Genomic DNA, 23,960 nt, shown 5'->3' on the forward strand with positions numbered 1-23,960 from the left:
AGTATTGTGTGCACAGAACCCACAGAAATGCCAACTCTGGAGGCGATCTGTTCAACAGTCATTTGGCGATCCCCCAAAACAATTCTCTCCACTTTCTCGATCATGTCGTCAGACCAGCTTGTACAAGCCCGAGGTTGATTCGGTTTGTTGTCACACGATGTTCTGCCTTCATTAAACTGTCGCAACCACGAACGCACTATCAACACATCCATAACTCCATCACCACATGTCTCCTTCAACTGTCATTGAATTTCAATTGGTTTCACACCACGCAAATCCAGAAAACGAATGATTGCACGCTGTTCAAGTAAGGAAAACGTTGCCATTTTAAGTGTTTAAAACAGTTCTCATTCTCGCCGCTGGCGGTAAAATTCCATCTGCCGTACGGTGCTGCCATCTCTGGGACGTATTGACAATGAACACGGCGTCATTTTAAAACAATACGCATGTTTCTATCTCTTTCCAGTCCGGAGAAAAAAAATCGGAGGCCTTAGAACTTGAATGCACCTCGTATGTTGGCGGCAGCGAAATAGCTCTGCAGCCACCTTCAAATGCCGATTCTCTAAATTTTCTCAATAGTGTTTCTCGAAAAGAACGCCGCCTTCTCACCAGGGATTCCCATTTCAGTTTCTGAAGAATTTCAGTAACACTTACGTGTTGTTCGAACCTATCGGTAATAAATATAGTAGCCCGCCTCTGAACTGCTTCGATGTCTTCCTTCAATCGAATCCCAAACGCTCGAGCCCTACTCAAGAAAGGGTCGCACCAGCGTTCTATAACTGCTCTCTTTTACAGTTGAACCACACTTTCCTAAGATTCTTTCAGTCAACTGAAGTCGACCATTCGCCTTCCCTACCACAGTTCTCACCTGTTCGTTCCATATCATATCGCTTTCCAACGTTAAGCTTAGATATTTAAACGACTCGACTGTGTCAAGCAGGACACCAGTAATACTGTAAGCAAACATTACAGCTTTGTTCTTCCTATCCATCCGCATTAACTTACATTTCTCCACATTCAGAGCTTGCGCCATTCATCTGACCAACTAGACGTTTTGTCTATGTCGTCTTGTACCTTCCTACAGTCACTGATATTCGGCACTTTACAGTACACCACAGCATCATCGGCAAACAACCGCAGCACACGCCATCTTCCCCCACGTATCACTCTTCTGAACACCTGTATGGTGAACACTATGTGCGGAAAACTTTCCACATACAGCATGTCCACAATCTTAGCATTGGCGCCAGTTCCATACGACTTGGACTTTGTCACTGTTTAAATGACAATCGTCGTTTGCTTCCATAAATACACTGCTGGCCACCGTAAATGCAACACCCTGAAGGAAGCATCCGAATCAAGTGAAATTTACAACATGGGTTTGCAGCGATGAGATATGCAACTGATTAGAATTTCAGCGCAGACGCACATCACGCGCGCCTGTGGCGCCACCTCATAGCGCCATTTAAGGCTTGGCGATTTCGACGAGTGTACGTTCGGCACGTGTGTTTACCTTGTGGTTGTTTCACAAGACGATCAGTTATGCCTCGTAGACAACAGCGAACATCGTTTGATCAAGTATCCGAGTTCGACAGCGGAAGGATAGTGGCTTACCGAGATTGTGGATTATCATACAGAGAAATCGCTAGTCGTGTTGGACGAAACCAAACAACTGTAATGCGGATATGTGACCGTTGGATGCAGGGGTACGACGGACCGACGTGGTCGATCGCATTCACCTCGGTGCACCACTGCACGTGCTGATAGGCAAATTGTGCGCATGGCAGTGACGGATCGCTCAGTGACATCCCGAACCATAGCACAGCACATTGCGTCTGTAACGCATCATCCAGTGTCTGCGCGTACCATTCGACGCCGTTTACAGCAGAGTGGTCTGTCCGCAAGACGTCCATTGCTTCGTCTACCATTGACGCAGAACCACAGACGTCTCCGTCGCCAATGGTGTGATGACAGACGGATGTGGACGGCAGAATGGAATGACGTTGTCTTTACTGACGAGGCACGCTTCTGTCTACAGCACCACGATGGTCGGATTCGAGTGTGGAGACACCGTGGAGAGAGGATGCTGAACAGCTGCATTATGCACCGCCACACTGGTCTTGCACCGGGTATTATGGTATGGGGCGGTATTGGATATTACTCTCGCACGCCTCTAGTACGCATTGCCGGTACTTTAAATAGCCGGCGCTACATATCCGAGGTGCTGGAGCCAGTTGTCCTTCCTTACCTTCAGGGCTCGGCCACAGCCATATTTCAACAGGATAATGCGCGACCACACGTGGCACGCATTGTCCAAAGGTTCTTCGTCAATAACCAGATTGAATTGCTTCCCTGGCCGGCTCGGTCTCCGGATCTTTCGCTGATAGAAAACATGTGGTCCATGGTTGCTCAACGAGCGACCCAGATTACATCCCCAGCTGCCACACCAGATGATCTTTGGCAACGTGTGGAAGCTGCTTGGGCTGCTGTACCCCAGGAACACATCCAACGTCTCTTTGACTCAATGCCGAGACGAGTGGCAGCGGTGATCACCAACAATGGCGGCTACTCTGGCTACTGATTCTGGCAGGAACCACATGTCACAGACGTCTGTAAACGTAATCATTTTATACTTGGTCAACATGTTATCTACAAAATAAATTTTGTTGTGCTACCTCTTGTCTTTCTTGGTGTTGCATTTACGGTGGCCAGCAGTGTACTAACCACTGAAGAAGCCCAGAATGTAATCAACACCACACGTAATAATCATCTATGGTAGTAGGAAAATCCACACGCTACAATGGAAACCAATGTCCAAGTTCACATTTGTGTCATTGTTTGGTGCGGCATGATAGGTAACATGTTGATAGGCGCAGGCCTATCGAAGAGCGACTGAAGGGACACAATTACTTGCAGTTTTTTGGAAAATTTGTTTGTCGATGACCCTTAGGATGTTCCTTTGGCTACGTGGACTACAATTTACTTCCGGCATAATGGAGTCCCTCTACATTTTACCAGGTGTGTAAGGAACATCTCAACCGCACACTAATCGTTGGATTGGTCGTGACAGTACAATTAACCGGCCATCGAGATTTCCACATCTTACGCCATTGGTTTTTTGTTTATGGGGTTGGATGAGGTCCGGGGTTTCTAAAACGCCATTTGTAAAGTTCACTATTTTACGTGTGTACATCTACGTGTGTGAACATGACAATGTATTGAATAACACAAAAAATAAATAACAATGTGCATTAAAGGTGTATCTCGGAAAACATTCGGAATAGGGCATATGTCCACATAAAGCATTTTGCTTCATCTGACCATTCCTGTCATGTCGTTGAATACTGACTGCTCCTCTTGAGAACCCTCTATATCGAATACTACTAAATCCATTGAGGAGGCGCAGTGGTTAGACACTGGACTCGCATTCGGGAGGACGACGGTTCAATACCGCGTCCGGCCATCCTGATTTAGGTTTTCCATGAATTCCCTAAATCACTCCAGGCAAATGCCGGGATGGTTCCTCTGAAAGGGCACGGCCGACTTCCTTCCCCATCCTTCCCTAATCCGATGAGACCGATGACCTCGCTGTCTGGTCTCCTTCTCCAAACAACCCAACCCCCCATTGAGGACGTAAAGTTTTCGTGCTGAAATGGACAATGTGGAGAATTTTCTGACGCAAGCATGTAATTTTAACGTGTACACCTCCTTCATTGTAAAATAAAGTTTTTTTTTAAAAAAAAAGATGAAAGTACGAGTATATAACACTTTAGAAAATGTTTTCATGTCCTTCAGCATTTAGCGTTTTCTTAAGCGCCATAAGGAACCACACGCTAACATTGAAAAACACCTCCATACCGTAACACCATCTTCTCTGTACTTCACTGTCGGCATTACGCATGATGGCAGTTCATGTTCTCACAGACTCATTGTGTAGCACTTTGAAACTCACGAGTGATTCCTTTCACTGATTTCATGCGATTTTTTACAACGACTCTCCGCAATGCTCTATGGTCGATGTGCGTAACTGCATGAGGTGTGTCTGATATTGGGTTAGCCACGGTTGTTCCTTTGCGTTTCCACTTCACATTCACATCACCAGCAGTCGACCTCGGCAGCTTTAGAAGGATTGAATGTGCCCGATTGATTTGTTAATCAGCTGACACCCAATGACTATTCCACCTCCGAAGACACTTTGCTCCCTGTAGACCCATTCTGCAACTTGTTTCTATACTGACAACACAATACTCGCCGAGTTTCTTTATACTGTAGAGTCAGACTCTTGTGACATCTTCTGCTCAATTCTGTATCTCATAGGGGTATTCACATGATATTGGTCAGATAGTGTATGAAGCAGGAGAACAGATATCTTAAACGTGTTGCCATTCCTACAGATACAACACCCAATCTGAGTGTTGCAGTGTATCAGCGTAATGTTCCCATTTGAGATTCAGACTAAACCAGGACCCACTTAAAAGGAGCCCACTTTTACGTTATGAACTTAACGCTCCTTTTAGTTTTCACGGACAACAGCATCCCGTTTCAATGTACCCTGACATTTTGCAATTTTTACTATACAACAACTACAGGGAATAAAGATTTGAAAATAAAAATTTCCTATCGCATATCGTTTTCCAAAACTAGAGGTTTTATTATTTACAAAAAATAAATAATTTTGTAATTTTTCATCGTTTTCTTTTGTATGCGAGTTCTATACTAAGGACCAACAATATTCTACCAACATGCTGCAGTTCCACCGCCCCTACAATCTTCTGATGAAAATATTCCACGTGTTCTTCATTTATACCTGAGGAAAAAAGTCAAGATGGCACTCAAGGAAATGTAACTTTGGTGGCATACGACACTTCATACATTGGAAACATCTTATCATGTTATTCGCACTCTCTTTATAGTTATCAGATTTGCGATTTCCAAGAAACTGCGTACACAATAACCTTAAGGCAATCCATGCATCGTTTTCAGTCTCAGTTAAGTGTTGGTGAAATCTGTATATTACGTAAGCTGTCCCCCTTTAATCTTTGCACCGCAGATACTGGGAAACGTTGTCTTCAGGTGTGCAAATGCTTCCGTTTCTCTGTCCAGCGCTGTTACAAATATCTTTGTTCACATCACTTAATATGCAGTGATGGGAGATACACATCTTCTGTCTCACCCTCACAGAAAGCTGCAGGGCTTCGCGTAACCTGGATGCATCCCTATTACTTTCAGATCTGCACACAATTACCAGTACACAAGTCCTTTTCAGTCAAGTTTATATAATTTAAACTGTGTACACATTTTTGCTATCAATTGACATATCGAAAACATTAGGGTTAGTAATTATCTTGCCAGCTGTGGAAATGAAGTCCCATGCTTCTTTACAGAGCGTAGGGGAACGATGCGGGAGACCCGTACCGCCTTACTAGGCAAGGTCCTAGTGGAGGTGGCTTGCCATTGCCTTCCTCAGGCCGTAATTGGGATGAATGATGATGATGAAGACGACACAACACTACCCAGTCATCTCGAGGCAGGGAAAATCCCTGACCCCGCCAGGAATATATATAAAAAACAATGTAGGTTGGTGGAAGTGATACATTGATAAGGATATAAAGATATTCAGCTATATATACTCTTCAAAATATAATCTGATACATGTAGTATCAAATTGACATGAGCTACAAACTGTTGGCTATTGGGTGGATCTATTGAGATCTATGAGTTAGCGAAGTCAGCTGTTCATTTGAAAAATATCAAAGAAACATGTAAATAACTAAATAATTCATGACAAACAATGAATGGATGGGTGGAAATAGTGTGTGTGTGTTTGGAGGGGGGGAGGGGGGCAATGTAGAGGTGGTGCGAAGAGTGGCTGAGGGATAACAAAGTTGTTTTGGTTGTTAAGATTACGCCTGTTGTATGTAACATCTAGGTAGAGGTTGAAGCAATAAATTGATTATGTTTCAAAATAATAGGCAGATAGCTGTTTTGTAATGTAAATAGGTATATGTACTGTCAAGCTGACAGAGGGTACAAACTATTGGTATATATGTGACTAGGTCCCTCCCAGTGATCATTTGAGAACTATCTTGAAAACATAAATAATTGTTTATGGTAAACGTAAAGGGGAGGCTGTGTGTGTGCTTGTGTGTGTGTGTGTGTGTGTGTGTGTGTGTGTGTGTGTGTGTGTGTGTGTGTGTGTGTGTGTGTGCCAGTAAAGTGACGGGACGACCGTAGTTAAAACCCTATCTTTTGATTTTGCATATAATATCTTCCGGAATCTGAGACTTATCACAATTTACCTAGTTGAAGGCGAAGACAAAGCGTTGTAACAAGAAAACTACGATATACGTTTTGCAATTTCCTTAAAATATGGTGTGAGTACGTGACTCTTCCTGAAGTCAGAACAATAGTGAATATGTGACCAGGAGCACGGATTGTTCCAAATGTGTGATAGTATGACATTTTTTACGAATCTAACGGGGTTCACTTCTTCATATTTTAAAACATCAACTTCCCCTAACCATTGCGTCTTTTGGGACGAGACCAACGATCTTCATGTCACTGGCAGCTCGGTCTGTTATCTCTGTTCTAGTTCGCGTGGTACCCTGACATTTACTTCAGATAAAGGCATATGAAATCTATGGTGGATATGCTGTAGTAGGAAAATGCCTATTATCTAAGTAAACATAGCTGTTTTCCTAGTAATGATGTGTCGTTTAGCGTAGTTGTTCTTTCAAAAATGAAGTTCCAGACAGTGCAACACAGCAAACGACACGTAATATGAAACAATGAGAGATCTGAAATCGTGCATGGAATGATGGAGATCAGCTAACCTAAATCCTCTTATAAATATGAAAAAAAGATATTTAGCGATGAACACGGAAGTTCACCGCACCTCCATACTTACCGTGCGTAGGTGTCTTAAAGACACAATTACCAACCGTATAATACGTTACTCTAAAAGTTGATGTGAAATACACTTCAGAGAGTATAGGTATTTGGTATACTGAGTGATTAAGCTCTTCTATAAAGAGCCTCACAGGATATGTTACTGTCTGCATCTGAAGGAATAAAATATACTCCCTATGAAACACGATGCGTTTTGATTTTTTAAACAGAAAAAAGTGTAGCATCCTTATTGATACGAATTATTTACACAAGAATGGAAGAAATGGTAGAAGCCGATCTCTGGGAAGGTCAGTCCGGATTCTGGAGAACTGTAGGAACAGCGAAGCAATACTAACCCTACAGCATTTGTCAATGCTGACTGGGCCACATTCTTTGAAATTGCCAAGGTAGCATGGATAAATCATAGGGAGCGAAAGGTTATTTACAATCTGGACAGAAACCATGCAACGGTTATAAGAGAAGATGGATTTAACAGGGGAGCAATAATTGGAGGGGGATGAAATAGTATTGTAATGTATCTCTGATATTTTTCAATCTGTATACTGAACAGTTAGTAAAACAAACCAATGAGAAATTTGGTGTGAATTAAAGTTCAGGGAGAAGTAATAAACACTTTCATGTTTGCTGACGTCATTACAGTTCTGTCAGACTCGGGAAAGGGTTTAGAAGAGCGGTTGAATGGAATGGGTAGTGCCTTGAAAGCGGATTAAAAGAATGAACGCGCCGGCCGAAGTGACCGAGCGGTTCTAGGCGCTTCAGTCTGGAACCGCGCGACCGCTACGGTCGCAGGTTCGAATCCTGCCTCGGGCATGGATGTGCGTGATGTCCTTAGGTTAGGTAGGTTTAAGTAGTTCAAAGTTCTAGGGGACTGATGACCTCAGATGTTAAGTCCCATAGTGCTCAGAGCCATTTGAACCATTTTTTTGAAAAGAATGAACATCAACAAAATTAAAGAAGGATTAAGTCAGGTAACCCTGAAAAATTAATTAGGAAATGAGACACTAAAAGTAGTTTTGCTATTTGAGCGGAAAAATAACTGAAAATAGCCGAGCAAGTAAGGGTATAAAATTTAGACTGCAAATAGCAGGAAAAGTAATGTTGAAAGAGATGAATTTGTTAGCGTTGTGTATACATTTGAATGCCAGGAATTCTTTGTTGAAGGCTTATCTTGCAGGGTATAGCCTTGAACGGATATGAAACGCAGAATAGAAAAGAATAAAATCATTGAAATATTGTAAGTAGGCTGTTTAGGTTTTTTATTGGTAACGCCACCTCTGTATGAAAATCACTGGCTGTGCTGTGTGCAGTCTGTGGCTGCTTTGCATTGTTGTCTGCCATTGTAGTGTTGGGCAGCGGCAGCTGGATGTGAACAGCGCGTAGCGTTGCGCAGTTGGAGGTGAGCCGCCAGCAGTGGTGGATGTGGGGAGAGAGATGGCGGAGTTTTGAAATTTGTCATGAACTGCTATATTTATATATGATGATATCAAGGTAAATACATTGTTTGTTCTCTATTAATATCTTTCATTTGCTAACTATCCCTATCAGTAGTTAGTGCCTTCCATAGTTTGAATCTTTTATTTAGCTGGCAGTAGTGGCGCTCGCTGTATTGCAGTAGCTTGAGCAGCGAAGATTTTTGTGAGGTAAGTGATTTGTGAAAGGTAATAGTTTAATGTTAGTCAGGGCCATTCTTTTGTAGGGAATTTTGAAAGTCAGATTGCGTTGCGCTAACAAAATATTGTGTGTCAGTTTAAGCACAGTCTTGTAGAATTGTTAAAAAGGGGACGTTTCATATGTCGACCCTTAGCCTAGGATACCTCACTGGAATCTTCTGATTTTTTCTTGTAGTTTGTGTATTTAGTGTAGCTTTTGTTTATTGCTAGCGCGTAATTGTAGAGAGAATCTACTTTGTAGTTGTAGTCTTTCATTGTTGTACAGTAAAACAGTAGTGGCTTGCATGTAGATTTGCACCAAGTATTTCGCAGCTACGCTTGCAATTAACTGGATATTATTTTCAGTGCTATGTTAATGTGTTCTCCTATTTTTGCACTTCAAATTGTGCTTTTCTGTGTTATCGTGTGAAATATTGTGACAATTATGGCGTGTGAAAAACGTAACACTAGGCTCCAAACTAAACTGAGAAATAATAGTGACGACGAGCGTAGCTTATCAGCGCCGCCGAGTAATGAATTTACTAATGTTCAAAGTAGTAATTTGGTAACTGTGCACAGGGAAATGGAGCGGGCGTCAAACAATGGCGTGGACAGTGAAACAATTAGTGAAGAGGGAAGCATTATCGATCGATCGGTCGGCAATAGCTCGCCTCAGGAAGCCGAAATGACAGGACACGATCTCGCAAATACTGTAGATTCAGGTTTTGGATCCTCACCGTTTTCTCAAATAAGTCAAGACACATTTTCTGCTTGTCAAAATGTGAATGTTTCCGGTGTAAATTCACTGCCGAAAAGCACTGAGGAACATGTTTCAGACACCAATGCATTGTTATTACAATTAATACAACAAATGGGACAAACACAGCCCAAGCTTCACAGTGGAACAAAATCTTAAAAAGTTAGACACAATGGAACAACACCAGAGACAAACACAGCAACAGTTAGACACAATGGAACAACATCTTCAAAAGTTAGACACCACACTTGAACAAACACGTGAAGATTTAACTACTGAGTTACATAACATTGAATCGAAATGTCAAAAAGTCTGTAATGACGTAAAAACACAAATTTGTGAGCATTTTCAACCTATTTTTTCGCGGCATGAAAATGCATTACAGAATCACGAAGCAGCCATAAAAGAACTGCAAGCCATTGTTCATGAAAATCATGAGACCTTGTGGGCTAAAATTGACTCAGTTGCATCTACCGATTCGGTTACGCAACTTGTAATAACTCAGGAAAACTTAAAGGACACAGTAGATTCGATTTCAACGCAGATGGACACTCTGAAACTTGGTTCAGAAAAACACACTGAGGAAATGTGTTCACTATCGGAGAAAGTAGCCGAACTTTCGGATCAGGTTACTAACTTATCTACAAAGGTAGATGATGATCTGAATGACACAAGACCTGTAGCCTTCACTGACACAGAAGAGTATGAACAAATTAGAAAATTCAAACAGAATCAAAATCAAATCAATACACAGTACAAAAGAGAAATCCGGGAAGTACAAGATCAGCTGACACAGGTAATACAAGAATTACGTATTTCAGAGGATACTCGCGCCCCAATACGGGAAGAGGGACACAGAAATACGGAACAGCCACAAAATAATAACACAGGGCATTTCGGAAGTTATGAAAGAAATTGCCAATGTGCACCGAATTTTGAGATGGAACGGCCGACACGACCTAACAATGACCGATATGCGACTCCCCGACATGATGATTTTGACTATAAGCTGTTCATTACTACACGTAAATTCAAAACATTTAAGAATTCCGGCAACGACATTCATCCACAAGCATGGCTCCATCAATTCTCGCATTGTTTTCCTCCCAACTGGTCGTTAGAACACAGATTAGAATTTATGTGTGGCTACTTGGAGAATGAACCAGCTGTAAGAATGCGATCGGTAATTCACGATTGCCACAGTGAAGGAGAGTTTTACCATGCCTTCCTCTCAGCATATTGGTCTCAAGCCACACAAGACCGAGTAAAACATAGCATCATAATGATGAAACGTTTCGAACAATCTGAATTTTCCAGTCTTATGAAATATTTTGAAGACATGTTGCATAAGAATCAATATCTTTCAAACCCATACAGCCCCTCAGATCTCATCCGCATTTGCTTAATCAAACTGCCTGAACATTTACGACATATTATTTTGGCAGGACGTTGCAAAGACGACATTGAAGCTTTTCAGGGACTGTTACAAGAACTAGAAATTGACACTGATAATCGCGGAACGCGAAAACAAGGACACAACAATTACAGGTCACATCCGTCACAATTCCGTGATGACGGAAACAATAACCGGACACGACTGGTCTATTCTTACAACGCAAATCGTGACCAAAATAGACACCACCCTTACGACAACCGTTGGCAGAGTAGTAATAATTACAGGGAAAGATCACCTCTCCATGGTAATGACTAACACAGAGACAATAAGAGAAACAGACAATATGGGAACCAAAATAAATACTATCAAGGGAGACAGAATAACTTTAGACGCAACGGACCAGCGCGCAGTTACGATTCAGGGAGAAATTCTCCACCATGTGACCGACAAGAAAGAAACTATGGAAACTACCGACAAAACGACAGACGTGAATTTCATCAGAACTGGCGGGATTCTAACAGAGCTGGGCCCTCTCGGCAAGGCGAATTTGTAGAAGTTAGGTCTCCTAATCCTAATAACAACGCGCGCCAACAAAGAGACAGACAATGACTCGCGCCGCAGGCACCCACGTGCGCCGGCTGGCTCAGAGAAAAATAACATAGACGCTAACATTAAGAAAAATTCCAGTATTCTTTAACGACGTATACCGCATGATAATTGCGTTGAAGTTGATACGCTGCACACTAGAAAGGGTAAAAGATTGCAATACATTTCACATGTAAAACCGTTTATTGAAAGATAATCTGCTTTTTAACTTTGTCATTGCCGTAAAACTTTTCTCTTCACATTACTAGTATGCTTGTCAGACTTAAGAAACTGTTAACATGCAACAATGTTTGAAGTTAAATATCCAGTCAAGAACCAAGAGAACTTATTGAAACAGAAATGACGAATGCATTGTTATAGTGAACAGACGTCACAGTGTTATTGTGTGTGTATATTCTTGCTTGTTAGTTGCACGATTATGGAATGACTATAAGGCTTACATACTTAGAACATTTACCAGTACTGCTAATGAGATTTTAATGCAACATTTTGGTTTACTTGAAAATACATTCTGGGTTTAATGTACTTTCTGTGAGATACCAGATGACACAGTGGTTAGTTTATGTGACAGCTACACGATTTTATCACGACGCTACTAATGAGTGACAATTTACAATGTTGCTTTTGCGGTGTTTCTGTTTTATATCTGCACAGTTTTCTGTTTTATTCTGGAAAGTAAAACATGTTTTAATAGTAACTTTTGTGGTATAGCTACAATGAGACAGCCTTTTCCGTAGCACAACAATACGTTACAGCACGGTACTTTCCTCATCACAGCAATAAGCGTAATAACTAAGTTATCTATACGCAAAGCATTTCACTTTTGTTTATCATGAGGTAAGTACATTGGCTTCTGCAGAACTTAGCTTTTGGAGGACGATAACTACGACACTTCCACAGAGATTATCTTACAACAAGATGCACATTTAGCGCTACAGGACACGCATTTCAGTGATTAATGTTGTACTTAAAACATTTATTTTTAAAGATTTTTGAATTACAAAGAAAGTTTTCCGTGATACATTTCATTCCATTGCTGTAATCTGTAACACCCGAGGGTATAATTACATTAATCCTCAGGGGGGTACATGCTTACTTTGTGTACCATGTGTGTGGCAACCACAAGGAACCCTAGCTAATATGGTATTTGCTTATACAACTTTACACATCGGTACCATATTTCTCTAACACACAAATTACACAGCTATCTGATCATTTAACTGAGAGATATACATGTTTTTTACTACGTCAGTGACACATGTTTACGTAATTACACCGTTGGATAACTTCACACTTACGAAATTGTATTTTGTCTGTACTGTGTGAACTCTTCATATTTTTTTGGAACCATTGTGATACTATGAGAGCTTTGAATGATATATTTGGTATGGGATCATGATTTTTAAAGTACGTTTGAGGCAGATGACACTTTTGACATGAGCAGAGAATTTTTTTTAGGTTTTGAAATTATTGCAGAAAGCTACGACGTTTTTGAGATTTGACTGAGGTGTTATGATATTTTTACGACGACGATGTGTATTATGCTGTTGAGGTATGTTTATGATCAATAAGCTGATGCAATTATGATGAAATATTGAAGTGTCGTCGCATGATTGACGTGTCGACGAATATATATATATGTGTAATAAGGTAAGGAGTAATGAGTAGTGGGACTTTGACTTGTGAAAAAGGATGTTGGAAACCAAGAATCGTACTTTAAGAGTTATGAAATGTGTGTATATGCGTGAATGTATCACAATGCTGGCGAAAATTTTTTGAACACTGTTATATTTACAGGATTTTTTTTCTACACATTTGTTACGCAAATTTTCGACCTGTGAAATGTTTATATGAGACTGTCACTGTAGCGGAAACTGCTGTTGTAAATATGTTGGTAAGAAAGGTAAGTGACCGTGACGCAATGCGTTGCGAGCGGCCAGGTGTGCCAGTTGCCTGGAGGAAAAGCCATTATTGCGAGCCCTTTCCAGCGGCACAGGTAGAAAAAAAAAATAAAAAAAGACGCCATTAACCTCGCTTCTGACATTCCTTTGTAGAAAGCATCGCATAAACGACACGGTCGAACTTGAAAACATATGATTACACTGGATGCCTAATGAAATGACGAGAAATATTTTTATGTCTATGCACCTGATTATGACTACTGTCTCTCTAGTTGAGAGATTTTTCTACTAACTTATGAAATGCCACATGGCTATTGAACGATGTTCTTATGCTTTGCTGTGTACATAGTTGCTTATTTCATTTGATATCTAGTTTCTAGCTGCACTGCTGCATTGGTTCAAATAAAATTTTATAGATGTACTAATATAAATATTTTCTGTCTACAGATCCAGTAAATAATAGTTTTGTGATATATTTCAAAAAAATGAGGGAGCACAAAAAGATATTTCCCTTCACAGGAACTGCATACATAATTTTCTTTACAATATTTGGTAATTTATTTCATAGAGTAAGTTATCGTGAGGCATCACCTTAGTGTTAAGATGTGACATAGGTATTAGACACGGCCATTTTTACTGTAATATCTTTTCTGCTTGAGCTTTGTCATGTATAGATATAAGTTTTATATTTTTTATATTTGCTGCTGCTGTTTGCCAGGCATAGTGCTACTGAATTTTAAATTGTGTTACTCTGTTATGCTAGTTTTACTACTGACTTATTTTTCTTGTTACTGCACATTGCCTCATATTAGTTGTAATGTGAATTGCTTGGTAATTTAGATTTACTGTAGCTTGCTTTGCAACTTTCCATTTTTTTTTGTCATTGCTGCTTGTGTTAATTGTTTTGTGCTGCTGCATTGCCTCGTCCCTTAGTTTAGCATCTGAGCTCAGTAGATTTAAGTTAGCTTAAGAGGGGGTAGACTATATAAGAAACTGACTATGGAGAATAGGTAAAGAATGCATTGAGAAGTTATACAAAAAAAGTACAGAAAACAGGTTTAGGTAGGATTTTCTTGGAAATAAATGTTGAGGTGAGAAATGTGTGAACATATAAATACAGAAAGCATGCTTAGATAGAATTTTTTTGGTGGAAACAAAGGATGAAATAAGAGGAAAGATGAAAGATATATGAAGTTTTGGGTTGGACTGCAGTACCAAATGTTACACTGAAAACGAACCCTATCCTTTCCTATTGGTGTTATCCCACTATGTGTTTGTGTACCCTTGTGTAGTTGTTTTCTTCCTGTCTCTGTGTAGTTTCGTAGAATTTTTTTCTCTTTTAATATTAAGCTACATTCACTATGATGAGGAGTACTGTTATCCTCAAATATAATTGGCATTAATAATATGTTATTTACTTTGTAAAGATGTTAGACATTATTCATTCTGTTTAAATGCTCATGTGTGAAGTTGATGTTTCGCAAGGTATTCTGATCTACTATGTATGTACTCATGTCATAATTCCTGTAACACTGACGTATATGTCTATTTCTATTCTTTTGTAAAGCCTGTACTACAAATGTTATCTATATTGTTATGTTTTTTAATGATGTATTTTGTACCTTTATTGTATTCTTATGCTATAAAATTGTAATTGTCACCAGTTCATGATATTATTAACTTGTTAGTTACATTTCACTGCACACGTTTCTGTTGGTCATAGTATATGGACAATATGTGAGAAGTAGGGACTGTTAGTGTTTGCACGTGTGTTAATAATTCAGCAAGGGACTGGATAACAGCATTGCTGGTTCTAAGGACAATTCCAAAAAGTTTGTGAGTGCACAAGTGGTGGTTTATGGACTTGCTATATTCTCTGCAAGACTCTTCGATGGTGAATGTGCACCTGCACAATCGCAACAGATGGCTGCTGGCCATCTCTACAAGGACTACAGTGGGTCTGCATCTTTGATGGCCCACCATTACCATTATCTCTATAAGGACTACAGTGGGTCTGCACCTCTGGTGGCCCACCAATACCGTAATCTCTACCAGGACTCCAGTGGGTCTGCTCTGTGATGACCTACCTACCAATATTCTTCCAAACTACGACTGACTCTGCTGTGGGTTTGCTCTGTTGTGGGCCATTATCTGTCAGCATGTCAAGAGTCAGCACTGTCTTTCCGTTGAAAGGACAACGCTACTTCTTCAAGACTGCATGGAAATCCACTACTTCCGTGTGCATTTTCTTTTACTGCTCAGACTTTGAGAAAAACACTGCTATTCTACTGTTATGTACGATTAGGACTGTCTTTATGGACTGTGAGAAAATTTTAGCTTTTGACCAACATTGTATCAATAAGTGTGTGCATTTGATTTCTTTGTTATTGTAATTATGAAAAATTTTTTTCAAATCTGTATTGGCCACTGCCCAATCCAATTTGTAAAATTTTTTGTGGGGAGCATGGGGGCTATGTAAGTAGGCTGTTTAGGTTTTTTATTGGTAACGCCACCTCTGTATGAAAATCACTGGCTGTGCTGTGTGCAGTCTGTGGCTGCTTTGCATTGTTGTCTGCCATTGTAGTGTTGGGCAGCGGCAGTGTGGATGTGAACAGCGCGTAGCGTTGCGCAGTTGGAGGTGAGCCGCCAGCAGTGGTGGATGTGAGGAGAGAGATGGCGGAGTTTTGAAATTTGTCATGAACTGCTATATTTATATATGATGATATCAAGGTAAATACATTGTTTGTTCTCTATTAATATCTTTCATTTGCTAACTATCCCTATCAGTAGTTAGTGCCTTCCATAGTCTGAATCTTTTATTTAGCTGGCAGTAGTGGCGCTCGCTGTATTGCAGTTGCTTGAGCAGCGAAGATTTTTGTGAGGTAAGTGATTTGTGAAAGGTAATAGTTTAATGTTAGTCAGGGCCATTCTTTTGTAGGGAATTTTGAAAGTCAGATTGCGTTGCGCTAACAAAATATTGTGTGTCAGTTTAAGCACAGTCTTGTATAAATGTTCAAAGGGGACGTTTCAATATGGCGCTACAGAAGAATGCTGAAGATCAGACTGATAGACGAAGTAACTAATGAGGAGGCATTACATCGAACTACAGAAGAAAGATATTTATGGCACAGCTTGATTAGAAGATGGGATCGATTAATATGCTACACCCTGAGGCACGGAGGTGACAGACCATGGGGTGAATACAATAAGCAAGTAGGGTGGAGAGCTATACAAAACCACTCTTCGGACTGAAAACGATAATAACAGTTGCTGATAACTGCTAACATTTTTTGGGTATAGTTGACTGTGAACGCTATGAATATCAATTAAAACAAAAAATCACTTTGACTAGACACTTCACTACGAGTTACGGAGGGTTATACGTCCATTACAATGTTGATATTTGTCAGCTCTTAAGGCAATGATGATTTGTGTGTACGGTTTTTGGAGGAGAACATGTGCAGAATGATTCTTACTAATTGGCATATGTTCACCTGATAGTAGAAACGTGTAATGAAAAGAATAAAAACTTTGAATGGTTACAGAGATTTGTTGTTTCAATTGCCATAGACATTTTACGAATGATTAAGAAAAATTATATGCTTGGGTTTATGAGTGATTCTAATGTTCACTTTCCTTCCTGGAGAGTTACAACCGACACCTCACTGCCCCCGAACCCAACTCCCACACCCCATCACACACACACACACACACACACACACACACACACACACACACACACACACACAGTGTGATGTCACCGCCAGACACCACACTTGCTAGGTGGCAGCCTTTAAATCGGCCGCAGTCCGTTGGTATACGTCGGACCCGCGTGTCGCCACTGTCAGTGATTGCAGACCGAGCGTCGCCACACGGCAGGTCTAGTCTAGAGAGACTCCCTAGAACTCGCCCCAGTTGTACAGCCGACTTTGCTAGCAATGGTTCACTACGTACGCTCTCATTTGCAGAGACGACAGTTTAGCATAGCCTTCAGCTACGTCATTTGCTACGACCTAGCAAGGCGCCATATTCAGTTACTATAATTAATATCTTCAAGAATGTATTCTGAACAGATAATATTGTGAATCATGCACCGTCAAGAGCGACGTTCATCATTGATGGATTAAAGTTAAGCATCAAACTAATTACGTCCGCTTTCTGAATTCTCATTCCTTGTCATGTTCCAGACCTGACGTCAGTATAGTTCTTCCCTCCTGACGCCAGCCTGCGTGAGCTAAAACGCGTGCATTTCGGGCTAACACGGTGTTGGCTCTTCTGCCAACACAAAACAAAGAGTGCGGGCGTGCAAAACTATTGTGCTAAGACATTTGTAATTTATCGTTGGTGAAGAAAGCAACCAGCTCCAAATAGTTTTAGAAAGCTTCATTTAGATAATGGAGAAAAGAAGAGCAATCAATCACGAAATCTGTCGTTTTATTACAGCAGGTCTGTATTTCAATTAGTTCGTAGTCATCTTCAGTGCACATAACAAGTGATGTTAGTCCAAGTTCCACATAGTAAACAGCATTGGTTGATGTAAAATAAACAAGAGTCTAAAATTCGTCCATGTTAGACTCCTGTATGTTTTGCGTCAACCAATATTCTTTACTACGTGACACTTGGACTCATGTCAGCTGTTGTCATATTCACTAAAGATGACTTTGAAATCCAGATCCACCGTAATAAAACGACGGATTTCATGATCGATTGTTCTTCTTTCCTCCATTCTCTATATTCAACGATCGCTGCATATAACGGGATCATATGGATTCCAAGCTAATATCTTTATTTTGACATCATTACTTCTCTAGTGGTTTCGTGCTATCGTGCCAGTCTTCAGATGCGTACCTTGTGTTTTCATCAGCCGCTGCTTGCAGGCTACTCCGGCAGCGCAAAAGAATATTTGAGTATTTAGCGCTACTTCATATACCGTGAAAAAAAAAAAATGGTTCAAATGGCTCTGAGCACTATGGGACTTAACATTTATGGTCATCAGTCCCCTAGAAGTTAGAACTACTTAAACGTAACTAACCTAGGGACAGCACACAACACCCTATACCGTGAACCGTGATTTATTTTCAAAGAATATTCTTAATAATTTATTTTATTTACTAGCGATTCATCAAGAACATTAACAGATTTAATCACACTATGTAAGCGTGGAAGTAGTTACCATAACCAAATTCCTTTGAACAAATGGGAATTTTATTCACTTTAATAGTGGCTAAAAGCATTTTTTGAAAGAAACAGATTTAAAATTATAATCAGAAAGCACCCTCTAATTATAAAAGTTACAATTTATTGAGAGGCAGAACGAAACAAGGTTTGACTGTATGAGCTTTCGGGCAAAGAACCTTGCCGCTCCCTTTTGACACGGCCGTAGTTATGACTGCTCACAACAGCCTCTAAAAGAGTACACTGGTGCAAATCTGCAACACACCAGAAAAAAAATGGTTCAAATGGCTCTGAGCACTATGGGACTCAACTGCTGTGGTCAACAGTCCCCTAGAACTTAGAACTACTTAAACCTAACTAACCTAAGGACATCACATACACCCATGCCCGAGGCAGGATTCGAACCTGCGATCGTAGCAACAGCGCGGCTCCGAACTGGAGCGCCTAGAACCGCACGGCCACCGCGGCCGGCGCAGCACACCAGATTACCTTAAACTAAGAGTTCTAACAATTTACACAAGCACACAAACTATGCACCCCCCGTAGGAGGGATGGAAATGGTACAAAACACTAACAAAATATTAACCTTGCCTGCGAAGGTTCTACTTGATTTTAACTGCTAAGAAAAGTCTTACGGTGAAAGGGTGGCAACTTTATATACTAAAATGATCATTTAATAAAAGCCCATGAAATGCAAACTTATATAAAATTCTACAAGGTTGGCCAAACAATAGTTAAGATGCTCTACAGTACACAGATACCGCCTCTCAAGATCATAGCCAATAATATCAAAGTTTCCAAAGATCAAAACGTATTTCAGGTACTAGGCCGTTGCACTCCAAGCAATAAATTCGTTAACACACCAAATCCGACAAACATGACAGAGGCAGCTACTAACGTACGGTAGACAACCCGAACAACCCGAACCGCAGGTTGCTCTAAACCGCCCCTATTCCACAAAGGGGAAAATGGACCATCCTATTCATAAAAAACCACCTTCCCGCGGGTGGGCAAACGGAGAAGAATGGTGGGACGGCCCCAAAGCAAAGCAGCTGGTGACCTCACCAAGAAAACAAGTAGAATTTAACAAGAGTAAATCAAACAACATACCACCAATCACTAAACTTCTAATAAACTGCGATTTCTCGAGAAGACCTGGTGCAGCACCCTCAAACCGCTCTCCCGATTCGTCCGCTGCCAGCCGCTTCAACGGACGCAGGAAGGCGCGCCGATCTCGCGTCTCACGGCGTCGCAGCTCGCACCGGCCAGACTGATGTCCACTGGACTCACGTGGCGACCTCACATGCGCCGACGCTCCAGACGGACAAGTCATCTTGTGTCTCAGTGCGCGACTGACCAACCGATCGATCCAACCGCCAATGACCATTGCCTGAGCAAACTCGAGCAGACTGGCTGACTAACGCGCAGACTCAGATGCAGGAACTCAGCCCCGACCGGACGACCACTCGTTGAGTTCTCTTACTGGCGGAGTGGAAAGACTCTCATTTTGCCGGCTTTAAAGGTTGATCCAAACGACAGACACTCCGAACGACAGACAGACAGTAACTGCATAACAAATGCGGACGAAAGACAGACTAGCAAGCTGGGGACGAGAGACTGGCCAAGACTCACTCACTGGCCAGTTTTTTTTTTTTTTTCTTTATTGAATTTCAATTCCCCCCGAAGGGGGGTGGGCTGGCAGCAGCTTAGCATGCCGCTCTTCAGCCTACAGACTTTATGAGAAATATGAAGAGAATAAATAATAAAAACAGGCGATAAAATTGGAGACTTAAAGAGTAACATGGCGAAAAGAAATCGTGGAACTTAAAACAAAGAACAGAGGGACGATTTAGCTAATAAAATACATACGAATCAGACAGGTAAAACAATAGACAGACAATTAAAAAAACACGGCGACAGTCTGGATTCTGTTCGCAAAAGACATAAAATGCACACCTAGCGACAGCATGGTGTCCGTTCGCAACACGAGAAAGACGAACAACACTGAATAGTCACTGGAACACTGCACGAAAAACTTGGCAAATGCGACACACCACAGCCGAGAGCAGGTTGGGGGAAACTGGACAGGTGATGGGAAAACAAAAAAAGGGGGGAAAGGAGAGAAAAAGCGAAGAGGAGAACCGGGATAGGAACTGATGGAGGAGGAGGACCCATAAGAGGGGTGGGGGCAGACGCGACAGGGAGTGGGGTAGGCAAAGGAGGGGAATACAAAAGGACTTGGGGCTTGGGGGGGGGGAGAAGGGAGGTTGGGAGATGTTTAGTGGGGAGAAAACAGGACGGAAGGGGGGGGGGGAAGAGGGAGCCCAGGGAAAGGACAGAGGAAAAGAGGGGGAGTGAGGATCAGAGTTGATAGGAGGGATAAATGGAGGGAGAGAGGGCATCATCCGGGAGGGGGAGTTGACGGAAGCCACCTCGGGAAAGGAGATGAAGGGTGTAGAGATGGAGGGTAGGGGGGACACAATGGGGAAGATGTGGCAGGGGGCGGGGATGGGAGAGGAGAGGAGCAACCAGGGGGTGAGGGGGTGCAAGACGGCGGGAGGTGTAAAGGATGCGGATATGTTCAAGGAATAGGAGCAGATGGGGGAAAGCAATGAGATCATAGAGGATCCACGTGGGGGACGGGAGGTGTATTCGGAAGGCGAGGCGAAGTGCATGACGCTCAAGGATCTGGAGGGACTTATAGAATTTGGGGGGGGGGGGCAGATATCCAGGCAGGACTGGCATAACAGAGGATGGGACGGATTAAGGATTTATAGGTGTGGAGGATGGTAGAGGGGTACAACCCCCACGTCCGGCCAGAGAGGAGTTTGAGGAGTCGGAGGCGGTTGTGGGCTTTGGATTGGATGGAGTGGAGATGAGGGATCCAGGTGAGGTGACGGTCAATGGTGAGGCCAAGGTAGGTGAGGGTGGGGGTGAGGCGGACAGGACGTGCGCAAACAGTAAGGGAGAAATCCAGGAGCCAGAAGGAGCGAGTGGTACGACCTACGATGATTGCCTGGGTCTTTGAAGGATTGAGTTTCAGGAGCCACTGGTTACACCATGCAGCAAAAAGGTCAAGGTGAGTCTGGAGAAGGCGTTGGGACCGTTGGAGGGTAGGAGCGAGGGCGAGGAATGCGGTGTCATCAGTATATTGCAAGAGGTGTGCTGGAGGGGGAGGGTTGGGGCATATCCGCCGTGTACAGGAGGTAGAGGAGAGGGGACAGAGCCCTGGGGCACACCTGCAGAGGGGTAGAAGGTGTGGGAATTGGCATTATGGATGGTAACATAGGAGGGGTGGTGGGAGAGGAAGGAGGCCACCAGACAGATGTAGTTGACAGGAAGGGCATAGGTTTGGAATTTAAACAGGAGACCGGGATGCCAGACACGGTCGTAGGCCTTTTCGAGGTCAAGGGAGACAAAAATGGCGGAACGACGGGAGTTAAGCTGAAGGGAGAGGAGATGAGTGAGGCGGAGGAGTTGGTCATCAGCAGAGAAGGAAGGTCGAAAGCCACATTGGGTGTTTGGGAGGAGGTGGTGTTGGCGGAGGTGGTGATGTATGCGCCGGGAAAGGATGGATTCCAAGAGCTTGCTGAACACCGATGTGAGACAAATAGGACGATAGGAAGAGGCATCAGATGGAGGCTTGTCGGGTTTGGAGAACATCAGGATATGGGAGGTTTTCCACAGGTCGGGATAGAAGCCAGTGGCAAGGATGACATTGTAGAGGGTGGCAAGGAGTGAAAGGAAGGAGGGAGGGCAGTGTTTGAGGTGGCGGTAGGTAACGCAGTCGTGGCCGGGAGCAGTGTTGCGTTTAGTGCGGAGTGTGAGGCTGATGTCCTGTGTAGTGATGGGAGTGTTAAGTTTTCAGATGGTGGTGTGTGGCCCAAGTACTGGAAGCTAGGAGCAAGGGGAGGAACAGAGGTGTTCGTACGGTCCATGACATCAGGGAAGAGGGAATAATCAAAGTGGGGATCATCTGGGATGGAAAAAACATCAGAGAGGTGGGAGGCAAAGTGGTTGGCCTTACTGAGGTTGTCAGGAAAGGGACGGTCATTAAGGAGGAGAGGGTACTGGGGGGTGGGGCGTGTCCCAGTAAGGCGGTGGAAAGCAGACCAATACTTGGAAGAGTTTATGGGGGGCGTGGTGTTGAGGTGTGTACATGTCTGGCGCCAGGCACGGCGTTTCTTCGCAGTAAGCAGGTTGCGGATGTGTCGTTGCAATTGCCGGTGGCGGGTAAGTGTGTCCTGGTCACGAGTGCGGAGAAAAGAGCGGTAGGGGCGGCGGGACTCTCGAGGGAGAAGGACGGCCTGTGGAGGCAGGGCGGGGCGGTGAGGGTGGATGGCTTTGGTGGGGATCACTGGCCAGCTCATAGCGCTCCTTAAATGCACGTGAACGGGCAACCTTTCCCCCTTTCCCACCGGAGGGAGACACCAAAGCTGCCATTGCCACAGCGGCGCCACCGACAGAAACGGAGGGCGACTGCTTCACACTACGCGCTGCGGCGCACTCTTCAAAACAGCAAATTTTTACCACGGCTCTTACAATATAAGAATATTTGAGTACTTAGCGCCATTTATCAAGTTATGTGGCTATCAAAAACATTCTAATGTCCTGCGTTACGTAAGGTATAAAATAGAAGAGGCATGTGCACATATTTGTTCCAGTTCGTTCCCTTCGTTCTACTACCCCATTGCCTGCGACTTTAGGCAATTAACCTGTATCAGTATGTAGCTGCCAAATTGTAAACCATTCGATACTCAAGGATTTTTAATTCTATTCTGCAAATCACACTTAAGAGCCTGGCAGACGGTTAATCGAACCACCTCCACAATAATTGTCTGTTATTCCACTCTCAAACAGTGCGTGGAGAAAACGGACACCTATATCTTTCCGTGCGAGCTCTGATTTCCCATATTTTATTATTTTTTAATTTATTTATTGATTCGTTGGGGCCATCTAGGTCCACGTTAAGTTTTGTTGCACTTAGTACCGAGTCTGGCTTTTTTCAGACCCCAGATTTCCCTCATTCGTTCTGGGTGGGCCTGCTTGCGCTCTTCTGTCTAAAGGACACCGTGTCCTCTTTTCTGTTGCTCGTCTCGGTTATTCCGTGTGTCACTATCTTCTTTCGGCAAATAACTCTGCCAAAAGCATCTTCGGGTTTGAGATGTAGCATCTGGAGGTCTTCTTTGGTGTTTTTAAACCATGGCATCGTAGTTTTTGGTTTTGAATCAAAAAATAGAAATATATTTTTGATTAACCTATTTCCGTCCATTCGTTTGAGGTGACCATAAAATCGTGCCTCTTTTATGGATTGCGTCTCTAATTTTTTCTATTTCACTGTAGACTTACTTGTTGGATCTCTTTTGACGGATGCCATTCTTGTACCTGGATCCTAGGATTCTTCTAATGATTTTGCGCTCTTTTTTCACCAGTTCTTTAAGGAGTCTTTTATCAGCGTTTAGGGGTAAGGTTTTGGCTGCTTGCAAAACTACTGGCTTCAAAAGTGTCTCTTAGTGACGTATCGTAGTATTCTGGGAAAGGCATTCCTTGTTGTAGACCGTGTGGGA

Source organism: Schistocerca serialis, chromosome 8 (assembly GCF_023864345.2).
Source record: "Schistocerca serialis cubense isolate TAMUIC-IGC-003099 chromosome 8, iqSchSeri2.2, whole genome shotgun sequence".
NCBI classification, from domain to species: Eukaryota; Metazoa; Arthropoda; class Insecta; order Orthoptera; family Acrididae; genus Schistocerca; species Schistocerca serialis.